An 11692-nucleotide genomic window follows, 5' to 3' on the forward strand; every position below is an offset into this window, starting at 1 on the left:
CATCCTCACCATTCTCACCATCCTCACCATCCTCACCATCCTTACCATCCAGCCCATCCTCAACATCCTTACCATCTTCACAATCCTCACCATCCTTACCATCTTCACTATCCTCACCATATTCATCATCCTCATCATCCTCATCTTCCTCATCATCTTCATCCACCTCATCATCTTCACTATTCTCACCATCCTCCCTATCCTATCTATCCTCTCCACCATTTTCATTCTCATTATCCTCATTATCATCAACATCCTCACCATCTTCAACACCCTTACTATAATCACCATCCTCACCATCTTCACCATCCACACCATTCTCAGTTTCATCCTCACCATGCTTTTCCTTCTAACCAACCTCACCATCCTCAACATCCCCATCATCCTCAACAATCTCACCATCCTCACCATCCTTACCATCTTCACCATCCTCACTTTTCTCCCCATCCTTACCATCCTCACTATCCTTACCATCCTCATCATCCTCATCATCATCACCATCCTCACCATCCTCACCATCCTCACCATCCTAACCATCCTCACTATCCTCAGCATCCTCACCATCCTCACCACAATCACCATCTTCACCATTCCCACCATCCTTACCATTCTCACAATCCTCACTATTCTCATCATCCTCAACATCCCCACCATCTTCACTATTCTCACCATCTTCACCATCCTACCCATTCGCTCTATCCCCTTCATCTTCATCATCCTTATCATCCTCATCATCCTCAACATCCTCACCATCTTCACCATCCTTATCATCCTCACCATCCTCTCTATCCTCATCATCCTCATCATCTTCATCATTCTTATCATCCTCAACATCCACAACATCCTCATCACCCTCATCATTATCATCATCATCATCATCACCATCCTCACCATCTTCAACATCCTTACTAGCTTCACCATCCTTACCATCCTCACCATCCTCATCATCCTCACCAACATTACCATCCTCACCATCCTCACCATCCAGACCATCCTCACCATCCTCACCATCCTCACCATTCTCACCATCCAGACCATCCTCACCATCTTCACCATCTTCACAATTTTCACCATCTTTACCATCCTCCCCATCCTCAACATTCTCATCATCCTTACCATCCTCACTATTCTCACCATCCTCACCATCCTCATCATCCTCATCATCCTCATCATCCACATCGTCTTCATCATCCTCATCATCCTCACTATCCTCACCATCCTCACCATCCTCTCCATCTTCTCCATCCTCTCTAGCATTTCCATCCTCACTATCCTCATTATCCTCATGATCCTCATCATCTTCATCATCCTCAACATCCTCACCATCTTTACCATCCTCAAAATCTTTATCATCTTTATCATCCTCATCATCCTCATCATCCTCAACATCCTCACCATTCTCACCATCCTCACCATCCACACCATCCTCACCATCCACACCATCCTCACCATCTTCAGCAACCTCACCATCTTCACCACAATCACCATCTTCACCATCCCCACCATCCTCACCATCCTCACTATCCTCACCATCCTCACCATCCTCACCATCTTCATCATCCTCATCATACTCATCATCCTCATCATACTCATCATTTTCGTCATCCTAATCATCATCATAATCCTCATCATCCTCAACATCCTCATCATCCTCACCATCCTCATCATCCTCACCATTATCACCAACTTCTCCATCCTCACCATCCTTACCACCCTCACCATTCTCACCATTCTCACCATCCTCACCATCCTCACCATCCTCACTATTCTTAACATCCCCATCATCGTTATCATCCTCATCATCCTTATCATTCTCATCATCCTCATCATCCTTATTATCTTCATCATCCTCACCATCCTCACCATCCTTTCTATCCTCTCCAGCCTTTCCATTCTTACTATCCTCATCATCCTCATCATCCTCACCATCCTTTCCATCTTCACCATCCTCACCATCCTTACCATCCTCACCATTCTCATCATCCTCACCATCCTCATCATCCTCACCATCTTCACCATCCTCACCATCCTCATCTTCCTTACCAACCTAACTATCCTCACAATCCTCACCATCTTCATCATCCTCACCATCCTCACCATTATCACCATTATCACCGTCTTCACCATCTTCATCATCCTAACCATCTGTACCATCCTCACCATCTTCACCATTCCCACCATCTTCACCATCTTCAACATTCTCACCATCTTCACCATTCTCACCATCCTCACCATCCTCACCATCCTCACCATCTTCACCATCCTCATCATCTTCATCATACTCATCATCCTCACCATCTTTATCATCATCATTATTCTCATCATCCTCAACATCCTCATCATCCTCACCATCCTCACCATGATCACCATCTTCACCATCCTCACCATCCTTAACATCCTTAACATCCTCACCATCTTCAATATTCTCACCATCCTTACCATCCTCACTATCCTTACCATCCTCATCATCCTCATCATCCTCATTATCCTCATCATCCTCATTATCCTCATCATCCTCATCATCCTTATCCACCTCATCATCTTCACTATCCTAACCATCCTCACTATCTTTTCCATCTTCTCCATTCTCTCCAGCGTTTCCATCCTCACTATCCTTATCATCCTCATTAACCTTATTATCCTCATCATCCTCAACATCCTCACCATCTTCACCATCCTCAACATCCTTATTATCCTCACCATCCCACCATCCTTACCATCCACACCATTCTGACTTTCATTCCCACCATCCTTATCTTTCTCACCAACCTCACCATCCCCAACATCCCCACCAACTTCACCATCCTTACTATCCTCTCCATCCGCTCTATCCCCTTCATACTCATCATCCTCATCATCCTCATCATCCTTATCATCCTCATTATCCCCAACATCCTCACCATCTTCACCATCCTTATCAACCTCACCATTCTCACCATCCTCTCCATCCTCATCATCCTCATCATCCTCATCATCCTCATTTCCTCAACATCCACAACATGTTCATCACCTTCATCATCCTCATCATCCTCACCATCCTCACCATCTTCAACATCCTTACCAGCCTCACCATTCTTACCATCCTCACCATCCTCACCATCCTCACCATCCTCACCATCCTTACTATCTTCACCATCCAGACCATCCTCACCATCCTCCTCATCATCCTCAACATCCTCACCATCTTCACTATCCTTATCACCCTCACCATCCTCTCTATCCTCATCATCCTCATCATCCTCATCATCCTTATCATCCTCAACATCCACAACATCCTCATCACCCTCATCATCATCATCATCCTCACCATCCTCACCATCTTCAACATCCTTACTAGCTTCACCATCCTTACCATCCTCACCATCCTCATCATTCTCACCATCATTACCATCCTCACCATCCTCACCATCCTCACCATCTTTACCATTCTCACCATCCTTACCATCCTTACTATCCTTACCATCCTCACCATCCTCACCATCTTCAACATCCTTACTAGCTTCACAATCCTTACCATCCTCACCATCCTCATCATCCTCACCATCCTTACCATCTTCACCATTCTCACCATTCTCACCATCCTTACCATTCTTACTATCCTTACCATCCTCATCATCCTCATCATCCTCATCATCCTCATCATCCTCATCATCCTCATCCACCTCACCATCCATACCATTCTCACTTTCATCCTCACCATGCTTATCTTCCTCACCAACCTCACCATCCTCAACATCCCCATCAACCTTACCAACCTCACCATCCTCACCATTCTCTTCATCCGCTCTATCCCCTTCATCCTCATCATCCTTATCATCCTCTTCATCCTCATCATCTTCATCATCCTCATCATCTTCATCATCTTCACCATCCTTATCACCCTCACCATCCTCTCTAACCTCATCATCCTCATCATCCTCATCATCCTTATCATCCTCAACATCCACAACATCCTCATCACCCTCATCATCATCAATATCCTCACCATCCTCACCATCTTCAACATCCTTACTAGCTTCACCATCCTTACCATCCTCACCATCCTCATCATCCTCACCATCCTCACCATCCTCACCATCTTCAACATCCTTACTAGCTTCACCATCCTTACCATCCTCACCATCCTCATCATTCTCACCATCATTACCATCCTCACCATCCTCACCATCCTCACCATCTTTACCATTCTCACCATCCTTACCATCCTTACTATCCTTACCATCCTCACCATCCTCACCATCTTCAACATCCTTACTAGCTTCACAATCCTTACCATCCTCACCATCCTCATCATCCTCACCATCCTTACCATCTTCACCATTCTCACCATTCTCACCATCCTTACCATTCTTACTATCCTTACCATCCTCATCATCCTCATCATCCTCATCATCCTCATCATCCTCATCATCCTCATCATCCTCATCCACCTCACCATCCATACCATTCTCACTTTCATCCTCACCATGCTTATCTTCCTCACCAACCTCACCATCCTCAACATCCCCATCAACCTTACCAACCTCACCATCCTCACCATCCTCTTCATCCGCTCTATCCCCTTCATCCTCATCATCCTTATCATCCTCTTCATCCTCATCATCTTCATCATCCTCATCATCTTCATCATCTTCACCATCCTTATCACCCTCACCATCCTCTCTAACCTCATCATCCTCATCATCCTCATCATCCTTATCATCCTCAACATCCACAACATCCTCATCACCCTCATCATCATCATCATCCTCACCATCCTCACCATCTTCAACATCCTTACTAGCTTCACCATCCTTACCATCCTCACCATCCTCATCATCCTCACCATAATTACCATCCTCACCATCCTCACCATCCAGACCATCTTCACCATCCTCACCATTTTCACAATCCTCACCATCCTTACCATCTTCACCATCCTCACCATTCTTACTATCCTTACCATCCTCATCATCCTTATCATCCTCATCATCCTCATCATCCTCATCATCCTCATCATCCTCATCCACCTCACCATCCATACCATTCTCACTTTCATGCTCACCATGCTTATCTTCCTCACCAACCTCACCATCCTCAACATCCCCATCATCCTCACCAACCTCACCATCCTCACCATCTTTTCCATCCGCTCTATCCCGTCCATCCTCATCATCCTCATCATCATCATCATCCTCATTATCCTTTTCATCCTCATCATCCTCATTATCTTCATCATCTTCATCATCCTCAACATCCTCACCATCTCCACCATCCTCACCATCCTTACCATCCCCACCATCCTCACGATCCTAAAATTTCTCACTATTTTCACCGTCCTCCTCACCTTCCTCATTTTCCTCACCATCCTCAACATCCTCACAATTTTTACCATTCTCAACATCCTCACCATTCTCACCATCCTCATTATCCTCATCATCCTCATTATCCTCACAATCCTCAACATCCTCACCATTATCACAATCTTCACCATCCTCACCATCCTTACCATCTTCACCATCCTCACCATTCTCCCCATCCTTACCATCCTCACTATCCTTACCATCCTCATCATCCTCATCGTCCTCATCATCATCACCATCCTCACCATCCTCACTATCCTTACCATCCTCATCATCCTTATCGTCCTCATCATCATCACCATCCTCACCATCCTCACCATTCTCCCCATCCTTACCATCCTCACTATCCTTACCATCCTCATCATTCTCATCGTCCTCATCATCATCACCATCCTCACCATCCTCACTATCCTCAGCATCCTCACCATCCTCACCACAATCACCATCTTCACCATTCCCACCATCCTCACCATTCTCACAATCCTCACTATCCTCATCATCCTCAACATCCCCACCATCTTCACCATTCTCACCATCCTCACCATCCTGTCCATTCGCTCTATCCCCTTCATCCTCATCATCCTTATCATCCTCATCATCCTCATCATCCTCATCATCCTCAACATCCTCACCATCTTCACCATCCTTATCACCCTCACCATCCTCTCTATCCTCATCATCCTCATCATCCTCATCATCCTTATCATCCTCAACATCCACAACATCCTCATCACCCTCATCATCATCATTATCCTCACCATCTTCACCATTTTCAACATCCTTATTAGCTTCACCATCCTTACCATCCTCACCATCCTCATCATCCTCACCATAATTACCATCCTCACCATCCTCACCATCCAGACCTTCTTTACCATCCTCACCATCCCCACCATCCTCACCATTCTCACCATCCAGACCATCCTCACCATCTTCACCATCTTCACAATCCTCACCATCCTTACCATCCTCACCATCCTCAACATTCTCACCATCCTTACCATCCTCACTATTCTTACCATCCTCATCATCCTCATCATCCACATCGTTTTCATCATCCTTACTATCCTTATCATCCTCACCAACCTCTCCATCTTCTCCATCCTCTCTAGCATTTCCATTCTCACTATCCTCATTATCCTCATGATTCTCACCATCCTCACCATCTTCACCATCCTCACCATCCTTACCATCCTCACCATTCTCATCATCCTCACCATCCTCACCATCCTCACCATCCTCACCATTATCACCATCTTCACCATCCTCACCATCCTTACCACCCTCACCATTCTCACCATTTTTACCATCCTCACCATCCTCACTATCCTTAACATCCCCATCATTCTCATCATCTTTATCATTCTCATCATTCTCATCATCCTTATTATCTTCATCATCTTCACCATCTTCACCATCCTTTCCATCCTCTCCAGCGTTTCCATTCTTACTACCCTCATCATCCTCATCATCCTCACCATCCTCACCATCTTCACCATCCTCACCATCCTTACCATCCTCACCATTCTCATCATCCTCACCATCCTCACCATCCTCACCATCCTCACCATCTTCACCATCCTCACCATCCTTACCATCCTCACCATTCTCATCATCCTCATCATCCTCATCATCCTCAACATCTTCACCATCTTCACCATCCTTATCACCCTCACCATCCTCTCTATCCTCATCATCCTCATCATCCTCATCATCCTTATCATCCTCAACATCCACAACATCCTCATCACCCTCATCATCATCATCATCCTCACCATCCTCACCATTTTCAACATCCTTACTAGCTTCACCATCCTTACCATCCTCACCATCCTCATCATCCTCACCATCATTACCATCCTCACCATCCTCACCATCCAGACCATCTTCACCATCCTCACCATCCTCACCATCCTCACCATCCTCACCATCCTCACCATACACACCATCCTCACCATCTTCAGCATCCTCACCATCTTCACCACAATCACCATCTTCACCATCCCCACCATCCTCACCATCTTCACCATTCTCACCATCCTCATCATCCTCATTATATTCATCATCCTCATTATACTCATCATTCTCGTCATCCTAATCATCCTCATAATCCTCATCATCCTCAACATCCTCATCATCCTCACCATCCTCACCATCCTCACCATTATCACCATCTTCACCATCCTCACCATCCTTACTACCCTCACCATTCTCTCCATTTTTACCATCCTCACCATCCTCACTATCCTTAACATCCCCATCATTCTCATCATCCTTATCATTCTCATCATCCTCATCATCCTTATTATCTTCAGCATCTTCACCATCTTCACCATCCTTTCCATCCTCTCCAGCGTTTCCATTCTTACTACCCTCATCATCCTCATCATCCTCACCATCCTCACCATTCTCACCATCCTCACCATCCTTACCATCCTCACCATTCTCATCATCCTCACCATCCTCACCATCTTCACCATCCTCACCATCCTCACCATCTTCACCATCCTCACCATCCTTACCATCCTCACCATTCTCATCATCCTCATCATCCTCATCATCCTCAACATCTTCATCATCTTCACCATCCTTATCACCCTCATCATCCTCATCATCCTCATCATCCTCATCATCCTCATTATCCTTATCATCCTCAACATCCACAACATCCTCATCACCCTCATCATCATCATCATCCTCACCATCCTCACCATTTTCAACATCCTTACTAGCTTCACCATCCTTACCATCCTCACCATTCTCATCATCCTCACCATCATTACCATCCTCACCATCCTCACCATCCAGACCATCTTCACCATCCTCACCATCTTCACCATCCTCACCATCCTCACCATCCTCACCATCCTCACCATCCTCACCATTCTCACCATCCAGACCATCCTCACCATCTTCACCATCTTCACAATCCACACCATCCTTACCATCCTCACCATCCTCAACATTCTCACCATCCTTACCATCCTCACTATTCTTACCATCCTCATCATCCTCATCATCCACATTGTTTTCATCATCCTCACTATCCTTATCATCCTCACCAACCTCTCCATCTTCTCCATCCACTCTAGCATTTCCATCCTCACTATCCTCATTATCCTCATGATTCTCATCATCTTCATCATCCTCAACATCCTCACCATCTTTACCATCCTCAAAATCCTCATCATCTTTATCATCCTCATCATCCTCATCATCTTCAACATCTTCACCATTCTCACCATCCTCACCATCCACACCATCCTCACCATCCACACCATCCTCACCATCTTCAGCATCCTCACCATCTTCACCACAATCACCAGCTTCACCATCCCCACCATCCTCACCATCCTCACCATCCTCACCATCCTCATCATCCTCATTATACTCATCATCCTCATCATACTCATCATTCTCGTCATCCTAATCATCCTCATAATCTTCATCATCCTCAACATCCTCATCATTCTCACCATCCTCATTTTTCTCACTAACCTCACCATCTTCACAATCCTCACCATCCTCATCATCCTCACCATCCTCACCATTATCACCACCTTCACCATCTTCATCATCCTAACCATCTGTACCATCTTCACCATTTTCACCATTCCCACCATCTTCACCATCCTCAACATTCTCACCATTTTCATCATTCTCACCATCCTCACCATCCTCACCATCTTCACCATCCTCATCATCTTCATCATACTCATCATCCTCACCATTTTTATCATCCTCATTATTCTGATCTTCCTCAACATCCTCATCATCCTCACCATCCTCAACATGATCACCATCTTCACCATCCTCACCATCCTTAACATCCACACCATCCTCACTATTCTCACCATCCTTACCATCCTCACTATCCTTACCATCCTCATCATCCTCATCAATCTCATTATCCTCATCATCCTCATTATCCTCATCATCCTCATCATCCTCATCTTCCTCATCACCATTATCCACCTCATCATTTTCACTATCCTAACCATCCTCACTATCCTTATCATCTTCATTATCCTTATTATCCTCATCATCCTCAACATCCTCACCATCTTTACCATCCTCAACATCCTTATTATCCTCACCATCCCACCATCCTCATCATCCACACCATTCTGACTTTCATTCCCACCATCCTTATCTTTCTCACCAACCTCGCCATCCACGACATCCCCACCATCTTCACCATCCTTACTATCCTCTCCATCCGCTCTATGCCCTTCATAATCATCATCCTCATTATTCTCATCATCCTTATCATCCTCATCATCCCCAACATCTTCACCATCTTCACCATCCTTATCATCCTCACCATTTTCACCATCCTCTCCATCCTCATCATCCTCATCATCCTCAACATCCACAACATGTTCATCACCTTCATCATCCTCATCATCCTCACCATCCTCACCATCTTCAACATCTTTACCAGCTTCACCATCCTTACCATCCTCACCATCCTCACCATCCTCAACATTCTCATCATCCTCACTATCCTCACCATCCAGACCATCCTCACTATCCTCACCATCCTCACCATCCTCACCATCCTCACCATCCTCAATATCCAGACCATCCTCACCATCCCCACCATTTTCACAATCCTCACCTTCCTTACCATCTTCACCATCCTCACCATTCTCACCATCCTTACCATCCTCACTATCCTTACCATCCTCATCATCCTCATCATCTTCATCATCCTCATCCACCTCATCATCTTCACTATCCTCACCATCCTCCCTATCCTCTCTATCCTCTCCACCATTTCCATCCTCATTATCCTCATTATCATCAACATCCTCACCATCTTCAACATCCTTACTATAATCACTATCCTCACCATTTTCACCATCCACACCATTCTCACTTTCATCCTCACCACGCTTATCTTCCTCACCAACCTCACTATCCTTAACATCCCCATCATCTTTACCAACCTCACCATCCTCACCATCCTTACCATCTTCACCATCCTCACCATTCTCCCCATTCTTACCATCCTCACTATCCTTACCATTCTCATCATCCTCATCATCATCACCATCCTCACCATCCTCATCATCCTCACCATCCTAACCATCCTCACTATCCTCAGCATCCTCACCATCCTCACCACAATCACCATCTTCACCATTCCTACCATCCTCACCATTCTCACAATCCTCACTATTCTCATCATCCTCAACATCCCCACCATCTTCACCATTCTCACCATCCTCACCATCCTCTCCATTTGCTCTATCCCCTTCATCCTCATCATCCTTATTATCCTCATCATCCTCATCATCCTCATCAGCCTGAACATCCTCACCATCTTCACCATACTTATCATCCTCACCATCCTCTCTATCCTCATCATCCTTATAATCCTCATCATTTTTATCATCCTCAACATCCACAACATCCTCATCACCCTCATCATCATCATCATCCTAACCATCTTCAACATCCTTACTAGCTTCACCATCCGTACCATCCTCACCATCCTCATCATCTTCACCATCATTACCATCCTCACCACCCTCACCTTCCAGACCATCCTCACCATCCTCACCATCCTCACCATCCTCACCATTCTCACCATCCAGACCATCCTCACCATCTTCACCATCTTCAAAATCCTCACCATCCTTACCATCCACACCATCCTCAACATTCTCATCATTTTTACCATCCTCACTATTCTCACCATCCTCACCATCCTCATCATCCTCATCATCCTCATCAACCACATCGTCTTCATCGTCCTCATCATCCTCACTATCCTCACCATCCTCACCATCCTCTCCATCTTCTCCATCCTCTCTAGCATTTCTATCCTCACTATCCTCATTATCCTCATGATCCTCATCATCTTCATCATCCTCAACATCTTCACCATCTTTACCATCCTCAAAATCCTTATCATCTTTATCATCCTCATCATCCTCATCATCCTCAACATCCTCACCATTCTCACCATCCTCACCATTCACACCATCCTCACCATCCACACCATCCTCACCATCTTCAGCATCCTCACCATCTTCACCACAATCACCATCTTCACCATCCCCACCATCCTCACCATCCTCACTATCCTCACCATCCTCACTATCCTCACCATCCTCCTTATCCTCATCATACTCATCATCCTCATCATACTCATCATTCTCGTCATCCTAATCATCCTCATAATCCTCATCATCCTCAACATCTTCATCTTCCTCACCATCCTCATCATCCTCACCATTATCACCAACTTCACCATCCTCACCATCCTTACCACCCTTACCATTCTCACCATTCTCACCATCCTCACCATCCTCACTATCCTTAACATCCCCATCATCCTT

The sequence above is a fragment of the Corella eumyota genome, chromosome 2 (genome assembly GCF_963082875.1).
Source record: "Corella eumyota chromosome 2, kaCorEumy4.1, whole genome shotgun sequence".
Taxonomy (NCBI): Eukaryota; Metazoa; Chordata; class Ascidiacea; order Phlebobranchia; family Corellidae; genus Corella; species Corella eumyota.